The following is a 12,684-nucleotide window of genomic DNA, read 5'->3' on the forward strand; positions in this document are numbered from 1 at the left end:
TCTTTTTGGTGTGTGTTTGAAAGATAACCTACAGATTATCTTTTAACTCTTTTGCCTTCCAATAGGTAGGTTCCAATATTAGTTGCAACCCAGTGTTAGTAGTTTATGTGGGTGCATCTGGTGTAAGAAAAGTGAATATAACAGATTTACTTAATATCTCAGATGTCATTCATAGTAAAATGAGTCTTTTCATGGAACTAAATAACAATTCACAATGATGTAACAGCTACTAAGAGAATGACAATATATTTAAAAAGTGTGGTTATATTTTTTCAAAGGAGAAATGTATTGTTTGTTGCATGTGAAAGAAAACAGCAACTATTTCATAGAGCAAGTCTTTAACTACCTTCTTTTTTCATTGCATTTAGCCAGGTTGTATGCATCTGAAAAAGCTCTGTACACATATTTTCAGTGGAAACCTTGATAAAATACGACAGTGAAAATTTCCATGTACTTGGTTCATCATGGGGGCTCTTCAGCTTAGGTAAACTTACCTAAGCCTGCTTAAGGTAAACTGCTCTTTGAAATATCTGGCTCTTGGGGACCGTTTTGTGACAGAAGGTACTGCAGATGTCCCAGTCAATATTTCTTTCCACTGTTGACCCATAGCCCATGCAGTGGCATGGTCTGAAACATGCAGAGGCATTCAAGAAGGAGTAGACTGTGAGAAAGACAAGGGGCCAAGGCAAAATAAAAGTTGGAACATAGGAAAAGAGGGCCAGAACTGGAGAGCAGGTGCTAGCTGAGGCTGATGTGGTAGGAGTGGGTTTTGCATTTGGGAATCATGGGATGGACAAAGATGTTGAACAGCTGAGAGAGAAAAGTGGTGATCAGTCAGCTTTGACAGGTTAGACCTGAGAACTGGGAAGATAGGAAGCACTGTGAGGCTATGATTTTGGAAAATTCTAATATTAACAGAACAAGTGCCTAGGTAGGGAGAAGAGGACTTCTTCTCCAGAAGACTGATACAGACAACTGACAGAAGAGGGAAAGCAAAAGGAGAAGAGTAAGGAAATACCTTGAAATACCTAGACCTGGCATAGAGAAACACTGTTAATGATACAAGTAGCTGAGAAGAAGGACTGGGAATGTCTAGAGAAGGAGACAGGGACTGAACTGAGGAATAGAAGCTGAATCAACATAGGGTGCTAGGAAGAATCAAATGTAGAAGAAAGGGGCAGGAGAAAGGGTTTAACAGAGCAACAGGCTGAAAAAGACAGGACAAAAGAGGCAGCACACAATAGTCAGCTAAACTAGGACCCACAATTTCTGCAGGATAACTCAGGCTGAGAAAACTATTGCTCATAGGTGTTTAATATCCCTTTAGTGGATGCCAACTTAATTCTGGTTTTAGTTACTGTTAATATTCTTGTCAGAGATCTGTGTTGCAGATCTAGATGTGATATATGATATAATCCCACATCATAATTATGTAGAGTCTTAAAATAAACCTGGAGAATTATACATTTACACACATAAACAACTATGCAATATTGTCATTGTAAAACCAAAAGTATTTAAGAGTTAAAAAATTCCAGAAGATTAGGATTACCTTTGCAAATAGTTGCTTGCTTATGTACTATATTTTTCCATGGGAACTTTGCCTTATCTTCTCCAGAATATGAAAGGACTCATTGAATACACATGCATGCTATACTGTCTTCTATTCACATTGCTCATTTTGCTGGCCCAAGATTTATTTAGTGTATACTATGCCAACTCTATTATTCAAGCCTCAGATTTACTCATTTCCATATTGACATTTCTGTGGCATTCTTCAGTACACTGAGTGCTCTAGGAGCATGAATTAATTTATTTTCACAACATCCTTCTGCTTCTAATATTTGACTAGTTGAAAGTACATTAATGATTCTTTTTCTGTATAGTCTTGTGTATAATGTCCAAATATCCCAGCACAACCTTTAAAAAATATGCATTTTTTTTAACAAAAACACACTTCTCCTCTAAAAAAAAAGGCAGCAAAATTGATCTCTCCCTGTCTCTTTTTATGGACAGGAGAACCAAAACAGATGACAGGTACCTTGCAGGCTTCTTCAACTTCTTGATCTATGTGACAGTGTGTCATGCCATGTTTTACATGTCTTATATATTTAAGAACTGCTCCAATCTTATGAAATTCCCATACTTAAGACATGGAATTGTCAACTTCTTTGTCAATTTATTTGTTACAGTTTGATGCTTATTGAAAGGGCTAAGTTAAATTCAAATGCTAGCTCGGGACTAGGAATGCTACTAATTTGAGAAACTGGACATTGACAGAGTGGCCAAGATTTATGTTCAGCAATTAGTGTAACAAAAAAAGAAAAAAAAAATCCAAAAAAAGTAATTCTGAACACTGAAATATTTCAGGAGCAGAGTGAATTAGTAGGACAGTAGGAAAATTCAGTCATAGGAATGTTTTGGTAGAACTACTCAGAATCACAGTGTTATTCCTTGAATGTATCTATAGCTGCAGTGCCTTCCAGGTATTTAAGTTTGGTCATCTAAATCAAAAGGACCTCTGAAAACCAAACAACAGGTTCTCTCCTTATGCAATACAGTTTTCATCAGCAAGAGTTATGAAGTCACTTATATATTCTTGACTCCCCACTGCAACCTGTACAGCATGTAGAGGAAAAGTAAGTACAAATTCTCTGATTCCCTAGCCTGGGGACAAATCCCAGAATTAGAAATGAGTGAGATTACAATGCCCAACAGAAATAATTGTGGACAAAGCAACAAAGGAATTCTTTATCTTGCCCACAGTTCCTCAGAGAGTCAGAAAAGTCTTACTATTTTCAGAGAATAAGAATGTTCTTGAGAATATCCGGTCTTTCTACCATCAAAAATTGTCCATGAAACACAGAGAAGAACAGAGGAGATTATAATGACATAACTTGAAGGCCAAGCCTTTGAAATCATAGCCATGTGAGAAAGAATGTGAATCAGAAGGATTCTTTCTTTCATTTTTCTTTTTTTTATTTTAAAAACCTTCCCATAGTCCAGTGGTATGCTTTTTACCATTTAGAATGACTCTGGTAGCTGAGAAATGCAGACTAACCATTTATGAATGATACATCTGCAAGGTGGTTTTGCAGAAGCAAAAAGAACATTTTGTGGCCTGATAATATTCCCCAACTCTAATTCTTCTGTGAATAGATCACTACTAATAACAGCAGCAGCAATGAAAGGGCTTCTGGCTGAAAGATCAAATTTTTATAATATGTGGAAGTTGTATTGTTTTTATAACAATTTAATCTCAAGCATTATCTGTGTACTGGTGAGAGACCCCCACTACCAACAATAGCTTAATTCCCTATATGCAGGATCCACAAGCAGAACACATTTTCATGATGGATTTTAAAAAAATGTATTTTGGTTTTATAAAAGTTCAATTAAACAACATAATTTAATAATAAAACAAAGAATGTAATTATCTGTTTACTGGCAGTCAGGAAGTCCACATCAGTTCAAAAGCTATTTTACTGAGCTGTGTTCAACTTCTCAAAACTTTCAGTTGTTTCGTTATGAGGTTTCACCAGACACCCCTGGCTCCAGCACCATGGCACAGAAAATGGGCTGCCCAACACCTGCTGCTTTGCACATTTTGGATGCTGCTGCTTAATATCTACCCCTGCTCTTCGCAGAAACTGTTTACAACTATTTCAAAGTTTAGTATAGCCTTGTGTATATGTGGTTTGTAGTATACACAGCTTAACTTAAGCTGCTCTCTCCCTACCCCTGTCCCTTTTTGCCATGGAAAAGTGAAAATTAACTGTAGTGATTTTGCTTTCACCTCACTTCAGTCAGAATGCCTAAAAATCATCAGCAATGGTATTTTAGACTATATTCCTATGCATAGCTTTACATCTTGGTGTAACTTCCTACTGCAAAGAGTGGCACACAAAGCTCTGGTTGTCCCTGCATGGCAGAGCTGGCATGTCACACACTGATGGCAGAAGGTGCATCTGACTTAATTGGTATTTAAACCTGAAACTCCTGATAGAGACAGAAAAAACCTTGATCCTGGGAGCTGTGCCTCCCCTCAATGCAGACAGATCTCAGATCTGAAAGGTCATGGACAATTACCCTACCCAGTCCTTGATTCTGAATCTCCAAATAGCAACCAACATAATGCAGGCTCTCCTTTTCCCTCTGACAACTTTCAGGACTTGATTTCAGTGAAATACTAGAGTCCTTGACAATCATTGTGTCATGTTTGTGTTGTGATTTCAGCATAATGCTGCATCACTCTTCTAAATAAGTATCCAGTGTAATGTCAAATATCTACAAATAAGTAATTCTGGTATTAAAACATTAAAGCCTCCTGCCATCTCAGACTGTTGGATGGACCAGAACCTGTAGGTCAGGGCAGGCAGCCAAGTCTCCTTGGTACTTCAGGGCCAACAAGCTCCAGCTGGCACATAAGTCACTGACCTCCTTGTCCCCGTAGCACCAAGGAGACCTGGAGCAAGCAGGATCCAGACAAACAGAGGTGAGTGGCTGCTGAGATTTGGGGAGTGCACTGAGGAGGCTTTTTGCTGAACCTTGGACCTGATCATTCATCTTGGCAGGAAAAGGCAGCAGATTAAGACACTGTCTTTGCCACGTGAATCATTGTTGGTGCACCTGCAAATAATGATATGGCGGAGCCCATGGAGAAAAATAAAATGATTGAACCCATGTAAGTGGGCTCACTGGTATTCCCTATAGGCATATTCTCACCCTCATTGTTCACAGGCAAGAAGTTTGGTCATTTATGTGAGAAATGTATTAAATTCTCTGTGCAATACTAGTGATCACTAGTGCTGGTCTGAATGAGGGTGGGGCATATTACTAGGCAACACACCCTCTCTTTGGAAGAAGGCTTTGAAGAGACGGGCACAGATGCTTATGAAGCTGGGGTGATGAGTTATTTACAGTGGTAATCAGATTACATCCATGTTAACAACAGAAGGAGAATGTAGCATTATACTGCAATAATGCTAAACAGCATTGCAAACATGGGACATAGAGAAGCTAATAGTTTGCCTTTCCCTTGTTATTGAATGACATCTACAGTGTAAGAATTCTGGACACAGTGAGTCATAAAAAGAGCATCGGTCAGCATGGTTTTCAGGCTCTTTCCTGTTTCCTGTAATAAGCAGAAGCAGTGATTTGGAAATTTCTGTTTTCTTTTGAGTTGGTAGATATTTTTTCTTGGGTCTTTACAGTTTCACCTTCATTTTCCTCATGCTGTTACTGGTTTCGTTTTTCTAATATGACGGAATCAAGGATTCCCTTACCTATTTCTCAGTATTGCAGAGATACTGGTATTTCAGCTTCCAATGATGAAAGAGTATTTCATCTTTAATATCCAGATCACTGGGTCATTTGGCTGAATTAATGGAAAACAGAAGTAGATGAATCTGAGCAAGCACAAGAAGCAAGGCAAAAATACATGTAGCAAGTTAACACTCCCTCTAACATCCATTTCAGGCAGTATATTATCCATATTATCTTCCCACACTTTTTGCTTTGCTTTGACATAGATCGTGACCATCAAATGGTATATGAGGCATATGCTGTAGTTTTTAAGCATAAGCATATGGATACTTATGTAACCATATTTAGTGCTAGTTTGTTTTTTGGCCAAATTTCCCTGAACTTCTGCTGTCCCATTTTTAGTGTATGGCAGAGAGGCATGTAAGAAAAGAAACTTGAATATATCCTTATTTACACCTCTTAATTTATGGAAAATAAGAAGTTATTATTGTATTATACTAATAAAACAGTTTGGATTATATGAATTAATCAGTTGTTTGAGAAATTACTTAACAGTGAACTGAAATTAGCTAGTGTGCTTATTTAATTAGTGGGTTAGCAAGTAAGTGCTATCCTCTTGAGAGGAGGGTACACTAAGTTTAAAAATGCTTGAACTGTCCCTCAATTGAGGTGATGTTGTAGCGGCAATGAAAAGGACTATATTCTCTATCCTACAAGCTCAGAATTCTTTTGTTTCTGCTTTTAGTCTAAATTCCATTTTGAAAAGAGGAATATCTCCCACCATTAGAGTGTCAAGAATAAAATTCATGCATATATAAATCAATTTCGTAATTGTTCAAGCTTTTCACCAATACTTTCCCCTCACAATCTGAAAAAACAAGTGATTTGTTAGCAAAAAAGGCACTAAGCCTTTTTTGAACTGAACATGTTCAAACTGAATCTTTTATGAAGAGGTAATTATTTGCATAACACCAGATATGCTGATTAATTACTTCAATGTGCATCTTATAATCTGAAGTGACCTGACCCTTAGAAGAAAATGTTTCTATGCAGAAATAAGATTGAAGTCAATAAGGTATACAGCATATTTTATATAGAAATAGCCTAAAACTGAATTGTTAGTTCATTGTATTTGAATAAACTAAGCATTTTGGTAGTCCTTGAGAGAAAATGTAGTATTTTATTTATTTATCTTCTGTTCTTTTCTTATGTAAAAGTGGCTAGCAATAATGTCTTTGAATAAAACTCATTTTTCTCTGTGACCAGTGCTTAGAGATCTGGTGCACTCAGTTTTTTAGGAACACTAATATAGCTTTTGACAGAAGCGCAAAGTGATGACTCAGCACATGGCAGATAAAAGACAAACTGTTCAGTTTGGCCCTAAATTTATTTTAGTTCAACCAGTAAACAGAGGCACAGCATGGACTTTGCTGATTAAAAGAAAACCCCTAAAAAAACCCTAAAGCTGTGTTTGACAATGTTGCAAATTGTAACAAGCTTATCACATAGGATTCTGTTTCCTTTTATTTTCAGGTCCTGAGATAGCTACTGGCTTCAGGCATCCTTATGCATATATATATATATATATATATATATATATATATAAATATATATTACTGTTTCATTGTGGATTGGTTTTAGGTTTTTTTCCCCCAGGAGGATTTATTTCTTCCTCTCAAGGTCCTAGAGAGACTTAATAGCCCTGCCCAAAATTTGAGATATTTGCAGCTTACCATGTTGTTCCTTGTTTCACTGCTCATGTCCTTACTATCTAGGCAGACCTACCTCTGCAAGCCTTTGCTTATTCAAGTGCTCTTGGTGTGAGTGATCAGTCAGTGGAACTCTGCATGTGTGATGAGGAAGCACACAGGTGAGGATTTCCAGAAGGTGGCTGCAAGTATATTGCATATCTTCACATTCTCTTCACTATTTTTGATCTTGTATGTACTTTTTTTGTCTGTTCTTCATGTGTTGAGTGTACTTCAAGCAGCATTGCTCTGTACTACAGAAGGCAACACAAAGTCAGTAACCAGTTCCTGATCATTAACTTCAGCTACCTCAAGAAGTGCCTTTTTTAGTGTGATTATTACTATTAAAAGCAGTATAAATTTATTGCAACAATAAACTGACTTTTATTGTATCATAATTTTCAGCAGTTACACTAGTACAAGATCTCAAAGGAGAATTTGGAGGTGGGAATTTCCTTGCCATGAGTCATTTCTCAAGTTACTACAGTCATGTCCATTAACAGCTTGAGGGTTTAGAATTTTTATGTTCTAGATTTTCCCAAAATTAGAAAACTACAAAGTTTCAAGCTTGCTGGGTCTGAAACAGCTGTTTCTAGAATAAGTATGTTCTTCATTGATTTGTGATGGAAAGCTTGTATCTGTGTGTGGCAACAGCATCTGACTTCAGATGACAAAACGTTGAAAAATCCCCAGCTGAAATTCGTGCAGCCAGACTGAGTGGTCAGATATGATGGGTTAGATCAGTCATTGTAACCACCAAGAAGTGAGAAAATGCTGGTGGAAAGTCTAGTCAGCATGGAAATTTAATATAGCACAGATAAGCTTGGAATCAACAGCTACACTGATCAAAGATGTTTTTTCTCTGTTTTTCCATTTGTGGGTTCTGTTGTACTAGCTGACTACAGGAGTTAAGCACAGATTAAAATGAACACAGGTTAAGAGGAGGTCAGAAAAACATAATCATCCTCTGATGTTTTGCCATTGAACATGACTGAGGTTCTTGTCTGTGAAAAAAAAAATCGCTGGTTAATCCCTGAGCCAAGTGTAGTGAAGTCTGCTATTTTCTGAGGCAGCAAGATCTCTTCTTTTGACACTAACTTGCCTATCAACTTCCTGCATGTTATCTAGAAGAAAATTGTTAATAATATCTTTTCTACCCCTTTAAAAAAGAAGTTAGTTCTGGAAGGGCAGAACTGGCCTCTTAACATCCAAGATGAATTTGGCTCCAGATTCGGAGGCATCAAAGTGGGCTGGATCCCATTTAAACAAGTTTTCTTGCGATTTAGGTGGGAAGCTGCAAACACCGAGAGCTTGTCTAGGCAGTAGGTGGCAGACTGCTCCCAGTAATCTGCAGGAGGTTGTGACTCAGCCTTTCTTAGTGCCGACCGGGCTGTAGCTTAAGTTGATGTGAAGAGAGATGTAAAGATGGAGAGATTCCTAGGGTTCAAGAAGTCTACCTGCTTTCATAGAACATGCCGGGGATTCTCCGGTCAGCAGTTGCCAGGAGAGGGGATGTTGCTTCTACACGCCCTGTATTATCAGTTCCTAAAGTAACTGTGGCAGTTTACCCTGCCCTGCAGCAGCTGGGTGACCTTGGTCTTGTTTTGAAAGATTTGCCACTGTTGATACTGAGTTAGCACTCTTATGGCTTTGACATCTCCACAAATCATTATGCTTGTAGGTTTGTCGCTACTCAGAAATCCCTCTTAACTCCAGATACCTCAAGAAATTTTTTAACCAAAATAGAGTTCAGCACATGGAATTATATGTCTGAGGATGTCTATGGGTACACCAAGGCCTCCAATGATCTCTGCATACACAAAATAGCTTCTCTACAGTACCCAAAAAGCTGTCCAGTCTTTTGACAAAGCCTTTTTATTTTTTTCTTTTCTTTTTTCTTTTTTTTGTTTTGGTGCTTGCTTTCCCTAGATGATGCTAACTTGGAAGAAATCTACTTCTGTCTTTATAGCAGATTGTATTTCAAATTTAAATTCATCTTGAAGAGTTTCCCCAATGCCCTGCTACTAATAATTAATGCACGTAAGGAAATACTTTGTCCCTTAGCTTTTGTCTCTTATGTTTCATTGCAAGAGAAGCCTGTGGTGCTTACATAAACTGTTTTTCGCATTGTGCTTGTTTCTCATGCCACTATTTTGCTGCCAAGTACTCTATCTAGTGTGTACCAAGACATTTCCTTCCCGCCTAGGACTAGGTTCTTGTACCAAAAAACCACACAACACAATGGTTTGTAAACACTTGGTGGAGCTGCCCATCCACTATGCAAAAATATTGGATTTGATTTATGGAATGATATGCTTAGCATTCACCAGATTATCTAAACCTGGTTTTGTCACCAGAGAAGATTTAAAAGCAAAAGAATCTATAAACATAGATTTTCATGATAGGAAAAGTGTCATAAAAGTACCAAATAACCAAATATTATGGAATTTACATTTTTATTAAGATTATGCTTATTTTAACTGCTTCTGTATTTAAGATAACTTTTGAGACTGATCCTTTAGACTCTGCTAGTGGTTAGTGGGACATCACATGAGTATGCAGAAGCATAGTTCTTTTGGTTTTTCTTTCCTGCTCAGGCTATTTAACATTTCTACTGCATGCTTTGGTTAGACTAACATTATGCCATCAGTCTTCAAGATGCTTTCTCTTGCTTCTATCTTCCTTAGAACATGATGGAATTACTTTACAAATTACACATGATGAAACATATAGATTGTCCTTTCTCAAGAAAAAAAAAAGAAAAAAAAGGCTTTGTCAAAAGACTGGATCTCAGAGTGTCTTTTCCGTTTGCTGTGTTAACTTGCTGTCAGTTTTACATCAACTGCTTAGCATATAAATGAAAGACTGCTTTGAGAATTGCTTTGAGAATGGAATATTGCCCAGCTATGCACAGTTCCCCTCCTTCCTCCCTCATATACACTCATTCAGACTTAGGGAAAATCATGAGCAGTCCTGTCACAGTAACATTTACTGGGGCTCAATGAACATGTAAGCACATGGTGGGAGACAAAAGCATCTCCAAGAAGAAGAGAAAGAACAGCTTCAGGACCATCTCAACCATTTCTTGACAGAAGAGCTCATTTTCAAAATTAGATTTTATTATTAGAAACCTCCCCAAACCATACTATTCTATGACCATTCCTATAGCATTTCCAGTTTTCTTAGAATTTACTTTGAACACTGAAGTTGAGTATGGTGATTAAAATGAAGAGTTGAGGGGATTAAAGACACATTTTGTTCACATCTACGGCCAAATATCTTCGGTGGTTAAAATATGTAAAAGTAAGCTTATACCACTCACTGTAGTTTAGTATCTTTGTTGTCCTTCACCTCCATCCTACCAGTAGTTTAGAGGTGAGAGCAAATACAAGAGAAGACAACTCAATAACTATGCTGGAGATAGTCTAACTACACATGATATGGCTTAATATTACCCTTCTTTGCCAACTTCTTCTTTCCAAAGATTCAAGTGAACTGAGTGAATTGAAAGTTAGGCCTGCATTTGTTAAAAGGAGATTTCCGTATGCTTATTTGAAGAGTCTTTGAGACTACAGTGTTTTTGATCCACATCTTCCTTTACTAAGAAAAGAAGAGTCTGTTGTGCATAACTGGATTGATAAGGCTCTTTTCCACCAGAATATTACAGAGGATACACAAGATTCTCATGAAGGGCTGCTTATACCAGTGGCAAATGGTCTCATCTATATACAAGTGTAACATGCTATGTCTGAATTGTTCATTTGACTGCCCTGGAGGAGGTGGCCCATTCTGTAAAAGTATTTCTGTATATGTATTCTAATTAAACAAGTGAAGAAACTGGTGTACAACAAGCAGTAATTTACTAATCACATCCATTTTAATCTTGAGTGCTTGTGGTTCAAAGATTCTGAACAAGAATCTACCTTCAGATCTGCTTCAGCTCTTGCTGCTTTCTGAAGAGCAGACAGGAGATACTTTGAGAATACCTTGGAGTGGAGAGAATGAAGGAGCTCCACTTCCAAGAATTACTGGAAATTACCTCAGACAGCTCAGTAGTTGTGGGGATTACAAGATTTTGCTAGTCTTCCTGTAATTATTTATCCAAATGCTGTCATGACTCGTATTTTAGAGAATGCAGGGCATATGCTTACCTATTTTGGCCTTGAGTTACAGGTTTTTCAGTTCATATATATTTTTATTCTCATCTTCCTAAGGATAAAACTTTATGATCATTCTGCATTTTGCAACTTTTCTTTCCATAGTTTATAGGGTAGATGAACTAGCAGAATTTCTATCTGCTCTGAAATCAAGGACTCCCTATAGGAACAGAGCAAGAGATTTAGCTGCTGTAAACAAAGCACAGAGAAATTACCTTTTTTGACATGGACATGACTCCAGCTAAATATATAGAGAGATGGAGCCAGGACAATTTTGGTTTGCCTGTATCTACTTGAACTGATAAATTGTATCTTTCATCTCTCTACAGATATTTTAAAAGGTACTGGAAAGTCGGTCTGCCTGATGGAAAAATTTGAAAATGTACTGTTAGTCTCAGGAGAGGAAGTAGTGCCATTCTACTAAGAGAAATTACAGAAATTAGCACAACAGGACTTGGTCTTTTTAACTGTCTTTCCAATTGCACCTGATCTCCTAGACATGGTATTGCAGGTCTTACCAGTGCTATAATGCTTTTGGAGGTGAAGTTGCCTAGTCATAGAAGAGACCATGTAATGTAATAGTTCAAGTGATGTGTTATTTCAATAGCAACTCATGTTTATTTATTTGAGTTTTAATACTTGGCAACTTCTGATGAACAAGCATTATTGTCTACATTAATAAAGTTAGCTGTTAATAGGTAAATTTCCATCTTTCATCCCCATCTTTGTAAGAAATGCTATACAATCCTAAGCAATATTGCTGACAGCACCTCAACATGGGTTTGTATGGGCCAGCCTCTACCCATCCATTTCAAATTCCAGCATGGTAAATCATTATTATTCTTCGTAGAGTAGAAGTTTTAGCATTTTTTATTTGTGGAGAAAAATTTAGAAATGTAACTGTTGTCTTTTGGAGTTTAATCCAAACTTAAGAATTTTTGAACTAAATAGATTTTCCTTTTTTTTCCCCCAAATACAGTGCATATGTTATTCTGCTTTCTGTATCTTACCACATCTAAGAAAATGTATTTAAGTGAGAAGAAATATTATCATTTGGATCAAATTACATTACAGGTACAAATGACTATAAGTGCTCCAGGGTGAGCCAATGTTATTCTGGAAGTCAGATGGCTATACTGTGCTAACCCAATGTGTGCAATATTCAGGCCTGTGAATAAATAAGTTCCAGAACAAAATCAACTCAGTAAGAGGAGGTAGTTGCTGACTGAGCTGAAAAGTGCTCCATGTGCACTACTGTGCACTACCATATGCACCAGAAAACCCTGCTGCAGAGCTTCTAGTTGTTACTGTAATTATTGTAGGGATGGATGATGTCACTGCTAGAGGGCAAACTGAAGAGCTTGATGTCATCAAAGTTAGCATTATTCATGTCAAAACAACAGTGCTCTAAAAATCTGTTCTTACAGAAGCAACAAACCTGAACATTCACTTTTGTTTGGAAACTCTAGATATGCTGAAAGCTCCATTGTTTTTTAGCCAAATACAATTGCAAA

The 12,684-nt window shown here is 37.3% G+C and overlaps 1 long non-coding RNA gene across 1 annotated transcript; it reads left to right on the forward strand.

Moving 5' to 3' along the window:
- Nucleotides 1–357: 357 nt before the first annotated feature.
- On the forward strand, nt 358–9,775 carry LOC135422441 (uncharacterized). The gene is made up of 3 exons (XR_010434482.1): nt 358–509; nt 3,518–3,675; nt 7,045–9,775. It is a non-coding gene; the product is annotated as an uncharacterized LOC135422441 (long non-coding RNA).
- The last annotated feature ends 2,909 nt before the right edge of the window (nt 9,776–12,684 follow it).

This window comes from Pseudopipra pipra, chromosome 1 (genome assembly GCF_036250125.1).
Source record: "Pseudopipra pipra isolate bDixPip1 chromosome 1, bDixPip1.hap1, whole genome shotgun sequence".
NCBI lineage: Eukaryota > Metazoa > Chordata > Aves > Passeriformes > Pipridae > Pseudopipra > Pseudopipra pipra.